The sequence below is a fragment of the Tursiops truncatus genome, chromosome 18 (genome assembly GCF_011762595.2).
Source record: "Tursiops truncatus isolate mTurTru1 chromosome 18, mTurTru1.mat.Y, whole genome shotgun sequence".
Classification (NCBI taxonomy): domain Eukaryota; kingdom Metazoa; phylum Chordata; class Mammalia; order Artiodactyla; family Delphinidae; genus Tursiops; species Tursiops truncatus.
In genome coordinates, this window is record NC_047051.1 from 808,630 (window position 1) to 823,885 (window position 15,256).

The 15,256-nt window shown below is 50.8% G+C and overlaps 2 long non-coding RNA genes across 2 annotated transcripts; one reads left to right on the forward strand and one right to left on the reverse strand.

Annotated features, from left to right (window-relative positions):
- The first annotated feature begins 484 nt into the window (after window positions 1-484).
- Window positions 485-11,324, forward strand: LOC141276994 (uncharacterized). The gene is made up of 2 exons (XR_012327492.1): window positions 485-1,750; window positions 1,841-11,324. It is a non-coding gene; the product is annotated as an uncharacterized lncRNA (long non-coding RNA).
- Window positions 8,025-9,826, reverse strand: LOC117308850 (uncharacterized). Its single transcript, XR_004523095.2, has 2 exons — window positions 9,348-9,826; window positions 8,025-8,815 (listed from the first exon to the last, which is right to left on the reverse strand). It is a non-coding gene; the product is annotated as an uncharacterized lncRNA (long non-coding RNA).
- Window positions 11,325-15,256: the final 3,932 nt, after the last annotated feature.

Consider the following 15,256-nt stretch of genomic DNA (forward strand, 5'->3'; position numbering starts at 1 on the left):
CACTGAAAAATGGTTACAGTGGAGAGTTCCATGTATATTTTATAAGAATGAGAAATTTTAAGTCTGATAAAAATTGGTGCATTAAAAATATGAGTCTCAGAGAAAGAGCATTAATTCACGTTCGCGACTTGAAATAGGAACGTCTGTGAGGAGCTTGAGACTTAGCCTGAGCGTGAATTTTAATTTGGCCGTCTCTGTGCCAGCGTCAGTGTCCCCCTTCCTCACCTGGGCCGCCGCCTCGCCTCCTTATCTGGGTCGTGATTTCGCCCCAGCGACGAACCAGGTGTGTTGGGAGCTGCACTTGGGCCCCAGCACCGCCCCCCTACCAGGGCGTACGTGGACGCCCTGGAGGTGGGACAGCGGCCCTCGCGGGGTCCCCGCGGTCACACAGGACAGACGGCGGATGGACAGACGGACGGGGAGGGGAGGCGCGGGGGCGTGGGGCGAGCCTGCGGTCGGGTACCTGTGTCCTGTGGGTGGGGGGGAGGTGGGGCGCTCGTTTCTCCCGCGGGTCCGCCGACCCCCGACCAAGCGCTGTGCTCGGAGTCCCGGGGCCGAGGCTCCAACAAGCGCGACCCGGACGTTCCGGGAGAGTCACCGTCGGGCACTCACCGAGAGGCCTTGCGGGGGTAGGGGGTGCGCCGAGGGTGGGGCTGCTTCTGCACCGACGGGCTGGCGCGGGGTGCGGGGGATGCGCGGGGCCCCCGGGATGCGCGCGGTCCCGGGATGCGCGGAGTCCATGGGATGTGCGGGGTCCCTGAGGCGCCTGGCCCGGGTGCGGCCGGGAGCGGCCCCATCGCAGACAGGCTCCGCAGGGGACGCCGCCGGCGGGCGGGCTGAGCGCGCTGCTGGAGCCGTTTCCGAATAATCCTTTTAAACATTTGCTCGCTCGTGACTTTAACAGAGATGCTGATCCGGGAGTGGTGGCGGGTGGAGAGGCTTGGAGGAAGGACCAGCCTCTCTGAAGGCCGCCGGGGAGGCGTCGGGTTTGCACCCAGTCGGCGGACAGAGGGTCCCCTGGGGCCTTCCTTGGAGGCGGTGGGGCATCCACGGCGGGGCAGCCTTCCCGGGGGCCTGGCCTCCTCCCCAGACGGCCCAGGACAAAGTGTCTTCTCCCCACACCTGCTGTTCCTTCTGCAAAGTCCGTCTTTCTCCGCCTGGTTCCGTTCTGGTCATGTTTTGTGCCCGTAGACGGGCCCCAGGACCACCGGACACCCCAACTGCAGGCCACGTGCCCGGGTCCAGAGGTGGGGCTGGCCTTGCAGTAGGGCTCGGCGCACAGTGGGCACTGAAGGGTAACTCTTGTTGTAATTATTACAGGAAGTTGATAGCTTACAACATTCTTCAGTTGAGAAGCTGCAGGAGAAAAACTATGCCCTTTCCCCAGAACTTGAAAGGAAAAAAAAATCTTTACTGAAGTACTAGCTGTTGTTCCAGAGCCTGTCTGGATACACTTGAGCTTGTTCCTCTGTGTGAAAAACAGTATGTTTTGACTTAAGCTGGTGGGTAGTTAAGCAGCTTCATGCCTCCACGTCTTGAAAGCCTTGTATGTGTTGGTCGGGCGCATTCATGATTTTGTTCCCCACTGTGTGTGCAAGAAGGAACGAGGTTTTCTCTTTGGCAACGTGGGATGGATTCCTGTGCGTGACATTTCCAGTGACTCGGGGGAGCGTCAACCAAGAAAGAAATGGGTTGATTTTGTAACTGAAATCTCAACTCTGCGGTAGATTCCAGAAGCCCTCAAATCTAGGTGAGTTTTGCTCAAAGACTGTGAAAAAGCAAACCTTCTGAAATAAGAGGTAATGGTTTAAATCCCCGTTTGTCTTTCTTCTCCCCCTAGTCTGGTGATGTGGACCAGAAGCTTCTCCATCCTATTGAATTGAATCTCTGAGATAATCATGTGGTCAAGCTTTCAGTCAACACACAACAAAGAGCCACAGCTACACAGTGACGCTGTGATGAGGGGCTGATGGACCACATGTTGGTGACCTGCAGGGAACCAGGAGCAGGAAGCAAAACAGATTCTAAAGAGCTTTTTAAATCAGACATAGTAGAAAGTAATTAATTACATTTTGGAGTTAAGATTTTTAAATAATAGCTTTCTGGACAATTCTCATTCTTTTTGGTAAATATTCTGCTTTAGATTTAAAAAAATATTTTGGGTAGGATTATTTTGTAAAAGCAGTAAAGAATATTAAATTGTTATAATAAAGGGGAAACATTTTAATACAACAAATATATCTGAAACCTCACCCTCTTGGCATATCAATATTTCCTCCATCTGGTCCTTATGCATATGTTCATGTGATTTGTATATAAATACAATTACATTTATATTCTACCTTGGCATTGATAGATCATAAGTATTTTTAATGTAGTTCCCCTGAGCAATTTTTTGTGTGTGTGTGTGGTACGCGGGCCTCTCACTATCGTGGCCTCTCCCATTGCGGAGCACAGGCTCCGGACGCGCAGGCTCAGCGGCCATGGCTCACGGGCCCAGCCGCTCCGCGGCACGTGGGATCCTCCCGGACCGGGGCACGAACCCGCGTCCCCTGCATCGGCAGGCGGACTCTCAACCACTGCGCCACCAGGGAAGCCCTCGAAGCTTTATTTAAATGGGACCCACAGATGGTTTTTAAATAGGTGAGTGACTTCAAAATGGAGCTTTAAAATATTAATATGAGTGGTTTTGTTCAGGATGGGCTGAACTGGGCCCAGTCTGCAGGCAGAGAACGCAGTCCGATGGCCAGGGAGCAGGTGGTAGGAATAAACGTGAGAGTTGCCAGGCAGGGGAACTGGGGCGGAAGCGCGGGCGGGATGTGGGATTGAAGGGGACGGGAGCTGGCGGTCGTTCTCAGGTTCTGAAGGAGGGCCGTGGCGAGCAGCACACAGCCCGGGCAGACCTTTCATCAGCTTTGCTTGCGCTGTCGGGATCCAGGTGTGACCCTGAAGAGCAAGGGCACCTCCGTGATGACAGACTAGGCATGGACGGGATCTCAGGAGAACCCTAAAGGGAAGAGAGCAAAGGACAGAGACTCTGGGAATGGCCACATTTAAGGAGAAGAGAGAGAAGAACAAATAGGGCACGTCCAGGAGCTAGGCGGGCGGGGCTGAAGAGGGTTCCGGGCATCAGATGCACTGGGGCCGACAGGGATGCTGAGTTAAGAACACAGACCAGGAGCTTGGGAAGAGGAGGCCACCCCCATCTGAGGACTTCGCTGGTGAAGGGAGTGGAGATCAGAGCCCAGCCTCCCTCCGGAGGCCGCCCTGGAAGCAGGCACTGCAACTGTCAGAGGGCAATGTGTTCCCACTCACTGGCCTCTGAGAGGCTCTGTGAGGGCAGACTCAGCCCACTGGCCCTTTCCCATCCACACCGTCTCGTCATGAGCTTATGCCTGGCCTCTGATGCGGTGAAGGTTCCTCTCCTTACGTGAGGAGGCTTCCGTCCACGGGAGGTGAAGTGTCCTCGTCACAAGAACGTCTGAGAACAGGTTTAACAGATCGGTAGACTGGAAGATTTACCCCGACTGAAGAGAATTTAACAGGATCTGAGTTAAAAAGAAAACAAGACTCAAACGTCAACATCTAAGCCAAGAGACAAAGGCAGGGAGCAGGGCGTTTAGTCTCCACGGCTGGCGGGTGTTACTGCCAGGGTCTGTCTGCCTCTGCAGATTGGAGCAATTTCCTCTCCCTCCACCCTCATCCCCACACCAGCCGGCATCGGGCAACCTAATCCAAATGCCACATGCCAAGCCTACTGACAGATTCAAAGGACTTCAAGGCTGGAGGGGCCCCTCGAGGTGACTGTCAGCTGAGAACCAGGGCCTGGCAAAGCTGCTGCCTGCAGGCCAGGTCCTGCCCTGGCCTCTGGGGGGTTTCCTGGTGTGCGGGGACGCCAGGGGCTCACACAGTCTGGCTGCTCTCGAGCAGCAACAGCAGAACTGAGCAGTTGCACCGGAGACCGTCTGGCTTGAAAATCTAAACTCTTTACTACCCAGCCCTTTACGGAAAATTTGAGGAACCTGGCGGATACGGCTGGCTACCTAGCTGGCTGGCTCCTATCGTAAGCAGACGGACCTTCCTCTTTCAACCTGGGCGAATTGTGGTGCTTGAAAAAAGAACCAGGAATAATTTTTAGAAGTCAGAGTTTTCCATTAAGTGGCTTGGCCGGATTCCAGAGTTTCTATTCATGGACGGTAGAGCAGGACCGGGCACATGTCGTGCACACAATCCTCAGACCTCACTTTTGTTTCTGCTCAATCCCTTGTCCTTTGAACCAGCACAATAAAAGTGCTTCAATAAGCAGGGTCAAGTAGGATGGACCAGAGAGAAATGTGAACACGAGATTACGGCTGCGATTAGAGGCCGAATGCCCTCAGCCACACAGCATGAACTGAGAGCACCTTTATTATAAACAGCTGTCTGGCTGCTATAGAACAGACGGCAACCGCATTTTAAACTGTTTTGTCCGAGTGAATGAAGCACGGTCATTTTGGAGAACAGGGAAGCAAAGTTTTAAAAGAGCTGAAAAGCTTTTCAAATGCCCGTATTTTCTATGTTCCAGAGGGACTTTGGTCACTTCAGTTCCTACGTGGGATGTGAAGTGGTCCCACATCAGGGGGGCTCTGATCTCCCCTCCCTTCACCAGCAAAGTCCTCAGCCGGGGGCGGCCTCCCCTTCCCAAGCTCCTGGTCTGTGTTCTTCCACAAGTATAGAAGCATCAGCTCTTTTGGTTTGGGACTGATGTGTAAATGAGAATCAGTTAACTTGGGAAGTGCGTCCACCGAGCCGTCCAGAGTTAGCTGGACATCCTCTCCTTAGGTGAGGAGAATTCTGTCCACGGGAACTGCTGGTCTCTTTGGGAAGCAGGGGGGCAGATACATCAAAAGTCTCAGTGGAGTTTATGTCTTTTGACCCAGCAATTCCCCTTCGAAGAATGTGTCCTAAAGAAACAGTGATGTGGAAAAGATTTATGTACCACACGCACTATTTAAAATAGCCAAAAATCAGAAATAATTTAAATGTCCAACAATTGGATTCTGCTTAAACAAATTGTCATACATTTATATGGTGGAATGTCATGAAGCCTTTAAAATTATGATTTAGAAGAAAATGTATTAACCTGGAAAATGTTCATAGTATATTAGGAAAAAAATATCAGAATAAATATGATCCCTTGGAAAATATCTCAAAGAAAATAAATCAAAACATTAGCCAAGTTTATCTCTGGGGGTGGGATTTTAAGTGTCCTGTACATTTTTCTTCATGCTTTGGTGTTTGTACTTTCAGTATCATGTGTCTTGGTGTAGATATTTTTTCCTTGGACTTGAGATCTATTGGGCTTTTGAGTCTATGGATAGGATCTTCGATTAATCCTGGCAAATTCTCAGCTGTAATCTTTTCAAATATTGTCTCTGCTCCTTCTCTGTTTCCTGTCCTCTGGTTACTGATTAGACATACCCTGGACCCTCTCTCTCTGTCCTCACGTCCTTGAACCTCTTTTTCATTCTTCCCATTTCTGTGGCTCTCCCTGCAACATTCTAGTCATTCCTTCAACTGTATCTTTAGTGTTTCTTCATCTGTGTGTTCAATCTATCCATTGAGTCTTAAATTTCAAATATCATTATTATTTTTTAAAATCTAGAACTTCTATTTGGTCATTAGTTATAATTTCTTGTTCTCTGCACATATTTTTAATCTTGCCTTTAATTCTTTTTTTTTTTTTTTAAACAGCCCTTTATTTATTTATTTATTTATTTTGCGGTACGCGGGCCTCTCACTGTCGCGGTCTCTCCCGTTGCGGAGCACAGGCTCCGGACGCGCAGGCTCAGCGGCCATGGCTCAGGGCCCAGCCACTCCGGGGTATGTGGGATCTTCCCGGACCGGGGCACGAACCCATGTCCCCTGCATTGGCAGGTGGACTCTCAACCACTGCGCCACCAGGGAAGCCCCCCTTTAATTCTTTAGACATAGTAAACATAGTTCAATTACATTCTGTCTGATAATTCTAAAACCTAAAGTCCTTGTAGGTCTATTTCTGCTGTCTGTTGTTTCTGTTTATTCTCAATCATGGAGGCTCATTTCTGTTTCTTTTTTTTTTTTTTAATATTTTATTTTTTAATTTTTTGGCCGAGTGGCTTGTGGGATCTTAGTTCCCGGACCAGGGATCAAACTCGCACCCTCAGCTGTGAAAGCGCCAAGTCCTAACCGCTGGACCGCCAGGGAAGTCCCTGGAGGCTCATTTCTTTTGTGCCTGTATGAGTTTTATCTGTGAGCTCTGTAAGAGTAAATTAAAAAATGGAATTTTCTGGTTGCTGAAAGGGAAAGAGAGTATTACCTCTCCAGTTGCTACTCACTGGAAAATCATTTGTGGGTTTCTTAGAGATGAAAGATAAAGAAAAATTCCTCCAGAGAGGAAGTGCAGGGGTTTTTTTCCCCCCGTTTGGAGATGCCTTAAATCCAGCTCTCAGTGTGAAGCGACTTTATTGAACTAGGAACGTGTGTTTAGGCTGCAAATCTGCAGTGAGAACTAGCGATGGTTGTAAGTACCTGGGGCAGGATACCCCGTCCCCTGGGCACCAAGGTTTAAAGCAGCAACGTTTCTTGCAGTCTTTGGAGCAGGGGAGGGACTTCTAATTCTTTTCTTCTAATTTTTTTTTTAGAACATAAACCCTGCTTTTTTTAAAAAAATTTATTTGTTTTTGGCTGCGTTGGATCTTCATTGCTGCACCCAGGCTTTCTCTAGCTGCGGCGAGTGGGGGCTACTCTTCATTGTGATGCGCGGGCTTCTCATTGCGGTGGCTTCTCTTGTTGCAGGGCACGGGCTCTAGGCGCGTGGGCTTCAGTAGTTGTGGCACACATGCTCAGTAGTTGTGGCTCGTGGGCTCAGTAGTTGTGGCTCGCAGGCTCTAGAGCGCAGGCTTAGTAGTTGTGGCGCGCGGGCTTAGTTGCTCCGTGGCATGTGGGATCTTCCCGGACCAGGGCTTGAACCCGTGTCGCCTGCATTGGCAGGCGGATTCTTAACCACTGCGCCACCAGGGACGCCCCCTCTTCTAACTGTTAAGCTGAGTGTGCGGTCCTCTGGGTGCCAGGCTCTGGGTGTCTGTCCACTCCTCGGATGGACGTTACCCTTAACCCGAGTTCCTCCTATGAGGTCATGGATACTGAGGCTCAGATCAACCCTTGACCCCTTTCTTGTTTTTTTGTTTTTGTTTTTTGTGGTACGCGGGCCTCTCACTGTTGTGGCCTCTCCCGTTGCGGAGCACAGGCTCCGGACGCGCAGGCTCAGCGGCCATGGCTCACGGGGCCAGCCGCTCCGTGGCACGTGGGATCCTCCCGGACCGGGGCACGAACCCGCGTCCCCTGCAATGGCAGGCGGACTCTCAACCACTGCGCCACCAGGGAAGCCCCCTTGACCCCTTTCTTCCTCTCTGTTTTGCACCATGAATCCGACAGGACATCACAGTGGCTTGTCTTTAGTTCTGTCTGGAGTCTGACCTCTTCTCACGACCCCCTTCCGCTGTCCCCTCTGGCCTCCCCTCTAGCCTCATCACTGGCACTGCCGCTGAGCATTTCCTCGGCCATTTCTCTCCCCTGATCCTGCGTTCGGCTGTGGACTCGCCGCAGCCGTGGGGGGTTGGCAGGTGTGGCACCAGCAGAGGCTGAGACACGTGCTGGCCTGTGTCCGCCACTCCCATGGCCTTGAGCGTGGGCCCTGGTCCTCCTGTCGGCAGACGCCCTGCGTCAGCCAACGGCCAGCCACTGTCAACCTTCCTGCCACCCTGCAGGTGACCACGGTCCCGACCAACACTGACAGCCCGGCCCGGCCCAGCCGAAGCCCGCAGCATAGAAAAGAAACTGTGTTTTCTGCAGATGCCACGGCCTGTTAGGCAACGTAAAACGGAGACACGCAGGTTCCTGAAAGGTAACTTGGGATTTTCCTTTTCCACTGAATTAACTGCCAAAGATATAATCAAGTAACTAACCCCTAAAAACAGCATGTAAAGAAATCTGAGATCTCTGTGTATATTTCATGATTCCTCTATTTTCAATAAAAATATTTATCTTCCATGTTTATTTATTTGCCAAGAACTGGGCAGCTTTACCTGAAGCTCTCCTACTCATTGGTGGCTTTCCCACTCTATTGTTTTCCTCTATGGCCATTTCCTTAAGAAGTTGAATGTGCACTCACCCCACGACCCAGTGGTCAGACTCGCAGAACTGAAATGTGTCTCCACGAAGGCTTGTGCACAAATGTTCACATCAGCCCCAAACAGCAAACCGTTCGTGATGGTTAACTGTAGCGTCAACTTGACAGGCCACGCACGGGGTGCCCAGGTATCTGGCCAAACGTGATCGCGGGTGTGTCTGGGAAGGTGTTTGAGGATGAGATGAGCAATGGAGCTGCACGCCTCGCCTCCTGACGGTGGGCCCCATTCGAGCAGCTGAAGGCCTGACCAGAATGAAAAGACTGACCCCCCATGGGGAAGAGCGAATTCTCCTGCCCGACGGCTCTGCCGGGACACTGTGTTTCTCCTGCCTTTAGTCTCGGACTGAATCATTGGCTTCTCTTGGGTCTCAAACCTACCGGCCTTTGGACTGGAGTTTACGCGATGGGCTCCCGAGGCCCCCAGCCTGTCGACCGCAGACCTCGGGGGTCATCAGTCTCTACAGCCATGGGAGGCAGTTCCTCAGCATACACCCCCATGCCGCCCAGAGGGTTCACTAGCGGGTGAATGGACGAATCCTGGAATTCTCAGCAGTAAAAAGGCATAAACTACCGAGACAGCAACAACAGACAGGAATCTTGAGAGCCCTGTGTGGAGTGAAAAAGACACAGATGAGTTCATACTGTGTTTCCATTTGTGTGAAATTCCAGAGAAGACGGGGCTGTGACGCTGGAGGGCAGCCTGGCGGTGCTGGTGGAGGGGAGGTGACCTGAGGGGCACGGGGAGCCCGTGGGGTGACGGGCACGGCCCCAGTGGCAGTGGCACTTTGGCGCACGCAGGGCAAACGCGCGTTCTGTCTCAGCAGAGCTGGTTTTGCAGAAAGAATCAGCCAGCCTGGCGGGAGTGACCTTCTCTGAAACCGTGTCCTTTGCTGCCCCAACCTGCAACACAGGACGTTTAGATGGTCGGGCAGAAACCAAGTTGGGCCCAACCCATCTGAAGCCCCGGGGCCGGGGCGGGGGTGTTCCTCCTGCTACTGTCCCTTCCAGGTAGGCGGTGATGCTGGCCCTGCCCATCCCCCTGCCCCTCCCTCACCCCGTGGGGGACCTGAGGAGGCAGAGGCTGGGCTGGAACAGAACGTGGGGTGTCCCTGGCCCTCGGGCCTCCAGCCGGCCTCACCCTCAGTCTCACGATGCCTGGAGGTCTGGGCCGAGCTGACTCCCACCTTCAACATGATCCAGAGGCCACAGATCACTTCTCACCAGGGAAAGCTTCCCAAGACAGAGCATAGAGGGCACGAAGAGCAAACGGAAGTCTCACGAGGCCTGGAACACAGGTGAACAGGGAGGAACTGTTTCCACGTTAGCCGGACTTGCCAAACGGGTCAGTTCCAAATGGGTGCGAGGATTCTCAGCAACTGTTCCGCGTCTCGTCCGAACCAGCCCCGTCTGACTAGTAGAGGCGGTCCTAGGAGATCTGGTCGTGCAGCCCACGCTGGGTGGCGACTTTGCTGCTGTAGTTGATTAGTTTCTTAACCACGCCTTCAGCCATGTTAACACCACTCCCCAGATTTGAGAACTCATTAAAAGAGAAACGCTGGATCATAGAAGCAATAACCTGAATTTTGTCCAATGTACTGAGAATTCATTTAAATGGAAATGTGTTTTCTTGCTTAGGACTTTGGGGGGTGCCTCGGGGTGCGAAGGAGCCAGTGCCTAGCTGACGTGCACGATGTTCCCTGCAGGCTCAGAGCGCCCCTCTCGGTGCTGGAGAGAAGGTGCTCTGTGACCTGGGGCAGATGCCTGGGCGTCTGTGCCTCAGCTTTTGCCCGTGAGAAGGAGGTGGCGATGGGAGCCTCCCACACACACACAGGCCGCTGCCAAGGACGAGGGCAGAGAACACACCGGCTGTGAGGGGCATGACTCATACTTTGCTTTTGGTCTAATTTGCAGCTTTTGCCTTTGACGACACTATTTGCCTCGTGTGGTTGTTGTGAGGATTAAATGAGATGATTTAGGTAAACTGTCTGATACGTTCAATAAGTCAAAGTTATTTATTTCGGAAGTTTATAGCTAAGGATGTAACTGTAAAAATTGTTAATGTTGGATGATGCCTTTAAGCCTAAAGTTAGGTGTCATTTGCCTGTTTTCATTTGGAGGCGGCCTTTTCACGTGTTCTCTGGGTGTCGATCTCACCACAACTGCATGAAGTGAAAACCCTGACCCGAGGCAGCCACTAATCTGCCTTCTGTCAGTGTCAGCGTCACATCTTGTATATCGGATATTTAACGTGTCCGTAATCTTTAGGAGAATCTGGCGTATTAGGGAGTCTGACAAAATAGGTTTGTCATTTCTATGTAAAGTGTATAATTAAGTGTAGACTTGTAATTTTTTTTAACATCTTTATTGGAGTATAATTGCTTTACAGTGTTGGGTTAGTTTCTGCTGTATGACAAAGTGAATCAGCCATATGTATACATATATCCCCATATCCCCTCCCTCCCACCCTCCCTATCCCACCCCTCTAGGTGGTCACAGAGCACCAAGCTGATCTCCCTGTGCTATGCGGCTGCTTCCCACTAGCTATCTGTTTTACGTTTGGTAGTGTATATATGTCCATGCCACTCTCTCACTTCGTCCCAGCTTACCCTTCCCCCTCCCCGTGTCCTCAGGTCCATTCTCTGCATCTGTGTCTTTATTCCTGTCCTGCCCCTAGGTTCTTCAGAACCTTTTTTTTTTTTTAGATTCCATATATATGCGTTAGCATACGGTATTTGTTTTTCTCTTTCTGACTTACTTCACTCTGTATGACGGACTCTAGGTCCATCCACCTCACTACGAATAACTCAGTTTCGTTTCTTTTTATGGCTGATAGACTTGTAATTTTTAAATTAAAAAGTTTAAGAGCATTTGACAAAGTTTGTAAATGCTATTGGAACGTATACAAGAAGTTGAAAGTTCCTGTACTTACAACTTTGATTTATTGGATTTTTAACGAGTTGTTTAAGGTTGTCATAAGTTTTTTTGAGTTGGGGATATAGATTGCTTGCGCCCTTCAGACATTTGAAATATTTAAGAAGAAAAATGAATATATTAAATTTATAAGTGCAGTTCAAAATGTGGAGAAGAATTTAATTAAATGGATTGATTTTTAAGAGTTTAGTTGGTTCAACTGATTGAAGGTGATTCTTACGTTATCTGAAGTTTTACACATACTAGAACATGACATAAGATTTGTACAATGAACATAAAAGCTAGAGGAAAAAAAGGTTTTTTTGAATTTGAACTTTAATAAGGCATCATTCATTTGAAATTTAAGTAGCTGTAAAGTTCTTTCTGTGCATTAAAGTCCCTGTCGCTCATTAAAAAAAAAAAAAAAAACCCGAAGACCCAAACCACACATAGACACAGTCTCACAGCCTTCATTCATGCAGAGCTGGACACAGTCCACACGTAACTGAACGGGCCTTGGCCTTTCGTGCACAGTCCCGGCTCCCAGCTTTCGGAGTGGGGGAGGGGAGGGAGGGGGAGGGGTTGCCTGGCGATGACCACATCGTGGTGATGTCGGCCCTGAGCTCTACCCGGAGTGAGCAGTTGGGAGAGGAACCTGCAGACTGATGCTTGGATCTGTGATATTAGTGTTGGCCTTTTCTTAAGAAAAGAAAAAACCCTTCCTCTCCAGAACACACTGGGTTTCCTCTGATCGCTCTGCTCTTGATATGTGGCACGATGCCCCGGTACCAACCCCTGACACCCGAGAGGTGCCCTAGGACTGGTGTCCTGGCACCTTCGAGCGAGGGAAGCAGGACCCCAAGCGCACCCTCAGCCGCAGCCTCCATCGCAGCGAACGGCAGGAAATCATACTCGGTTCTGCATCTGCCTCGTGTTTCGTCTGGTTTGGGCCCTAAACAGTTGAAGAACAAACCTGAAAGGACGACGGGGAGGACCGGGGTCCGCACACACTCACACGCTCGGGATAAACGCTAGAAGGAAGGGACGCGCTTTCTGAAGGGGTTTTGAGGGTCTTGGGAATGAAAGTTCTTAGCTCCCATGTTTCCTCCTTCGTGGGGACCCCGCGGCCGGCGCCGGGGGCCTCGCCTGGGACCAGGGCGCTGCGGTGAGGACGGAGGGCCGCCCTGAGCAGGTCCGAGCTCCCGCCAGAGAACCGCTGACTTCTGAGGGTGACTTTGTTGTTGCTGTTGATCTCGCTTTCAACTTTGAGAGGAAACTAGAAGGGGGGCGCGGCCTCTATCCCACGAGAGTCTCTAGCTCCCTATTTGGGCCTCCACCCCACGGACGCCCTCGGAGCCCAGCCGTCATCATCTTATCCCTGGGCGTCCCGGGGTGCCGCCCAGCCCGCCCCACTGTGGACCACTGGACCTGCAGTTCTGGCGGCCGGGAAAGGTCCAGGTCTGGTTCTGTTGGCGTCGCACACAGTAAAGCTGCACGTGCATAGACTCCAGGGAGGGGTCGGCGCCTGTTCCTTGAGCAGCAGACCGTTCGGAACCCAGGGGAGGTCCCTGCAGAGGCGGCGAGTTTTGATCCAGCGGCCCCATGTGTGACTCCCGTGGCCTCAGGCCAAGGGGACGTTTACATGCCTTCACTCGATATTCACACGTTTGAGAACTTATTCAATAAAACTATAAGCCATTTAAAAAACTATAAACCATTTTGTTTTTCCCACTAAAAAATGTCATGAAAACTCCTAGAGTGGCTCGAAGAAGACTCCCAGGGACGACAGTAGTTTCTGGGCCGTGTTCAGAGCTCGCTACGCTCTCGTCTCTGGGAGCAGCAAGGCTGGATGGCTTCTGACGGTGAGACTTCGCCACCTGCTTCCCTCCACGCGGTTCCTCCTTCCCCCTCCCGAAGGTCCCCCAGAAGGAATACTTTCAGAGTGAATGACAACAACAGGAAAAGCGTGACACAGAAAAGAAAAAAAGAGAGGGAGGCTTTGGGAAGGAGAAAAGTTCTGTCTCTTGCCAAGGTGTGTTCAATTCATCAAGCTGTGTCCTCCTGTGTGTACATTTTAGTTCAATGTAAAACTTAAAAAGTTTTTGCATAGATATATATATGTGTGTGTGTGTGTGTATATATATATATATATTAATCATGGTAAAATACACAACATAAAATCTACTATCTTGGCCATTTTTAAGCGGCATTAAGTCACGTTGTTGTGCAGCCATCGCTGCCATCATTTCCAGAACTTTGTCATCTTGCAAAACTGAAACTCTTCCCAGATAACACCTCTACATCCCCCTCCCCTAGCCCGACACCCACCCTCCTTTCTGCCTCTGTGGATCCGGCTCCTCCAGGGACCTCCCGCAAGTGGAGTCACACAGTGCTTGTCCTTTGTGTCTGGCTTGACTGAGCATAACATCCTCAAGGTTCATGCATGTTTAGCAGGTGTCAGGATTCCCTTCCTTTTTAGGGCTGAATAACATTCCATGGTATGGAATAAACCATTCCATTTCCATGGTATAAACCCTTCTGTTTTAAAACAAAGGTAAAAGGTGGGAATGCATAGACACAAGAAAATGCTGGCAGCCCGTGGATAATGTTAATTCATTGACCCGGCGGGTTTGTGTGGTGCTTCTGTGGGTCAGGGTTACACGTAGCATTTTCTGTCCATTCTGGTCTACTCCCCACAACTTTAGTTCCATTTTTTCGGATGAGAAAACATCAATAAAGGCAGAGAGGTGAAACCAATTCCCCGAAGTCATGGGGCTGGAAAGGAGCGGTGCTGAGCGCAGACCCGCTCCTGTGACCGAGGCCGAGCCTGGGCTGGGCTGGACCTGCCCACCTTGCAGGGTGGCTGCGCTGGGGGAGAGGGAACCTTCCGAGTTATAGGACGCGTGACGGCACCACTGAGCCTGCGCAGAAGCCCTGACTTCCTGCCGACCACTTCGGGGTCACCCTGGGCCTGGCTGAGTGGGGCCTGCAGCGTGGCGGCCTGGGGTCGTCTTCCCCAAAGGGGCCCGCAGAGCGTGCACCTGGGCACCTGCCCGTGGCCCTAGTCCCCTCGGCTGCGGAGAGTCCCCTCGCCGCCCCCATGCGCTTGGCCGCCCCCGGGAATGCTTGGCGGGGCCGGGGCGATGGGTGCTACCTCCCCTCAGAGCGCCGCTCGTGTGTCCGTGGCGACGGGTCGGGACGCGCCCCTGGAGCCCCGTGCGTGCAGCTCAGGCCTGGCACCGCCGGTGACGCGCTGTCCGCAGGGCCAAGCCCCTTCCCAAAACTATCCATGGGGACAGCTTTGGCACCCATGGTCACAACCAGTGAAGAGTATGGGAACTTCCCGCCAATTCTTGTCTGGTGGGGCTGCATTTTGAATTTGGGTTTCTTTCGAGCCTTCGAAGCATCTGGGCTGGTCTTGGTGTTGTTATGCTGTGTCCTGCATCCATCCAGAAGTGGGTTTGCCAGGCGGGGGCAGTGTGAGTGGGAATATTGCATTTCTGATCAAGAACTTGCCATTAGACACACACAGGTATCGCCCCGCGTCATAAAAGCAGAGCTACAAATACACAATTATGTGTAATTATACACAGAAGGGTCTTCCCCAAGAACCGCAAACTCCAGCCTTGCTGGGGGAAAGATCTCTTGGGCATCATGCTGAGTGAAGTAAGTCAGAGAAAGGTGAATACTGTGTGTTTCCACTAAAATGTGGAATCTAAAAAATACAACAAACTAGTGACTATAACAAAAAAGGAACAGACCCACAGATGAAGAACAAACTAGTAGTTACCAGTGTGGAGGTACAAACTGCTATGCAGAAAATAAAAAAGCAACGAGAATATATTGTACAGCACAGGGGATACAGTCTGTGGTCTATAATAACTATAAATGGAGTAGGACTTTTAAAAATTGTGAATCACTTTGTTGTACAACTGAAACTTATATAATATTGACATCAACTATACCTCAAAAAAAAAGTTTTCAAAAGTTAAAAAAAGGAAAAACAATTAACTCACTACAGAACTAGTGATTTAAATTTAAGGCCAGTTTTAATTACTTATCTGGTAAAATGCTTATTTTCAGTTACAGTTTAATCTATGAAAGATACTGTTATAGCACAAAAAGTTTTAGTAAGAG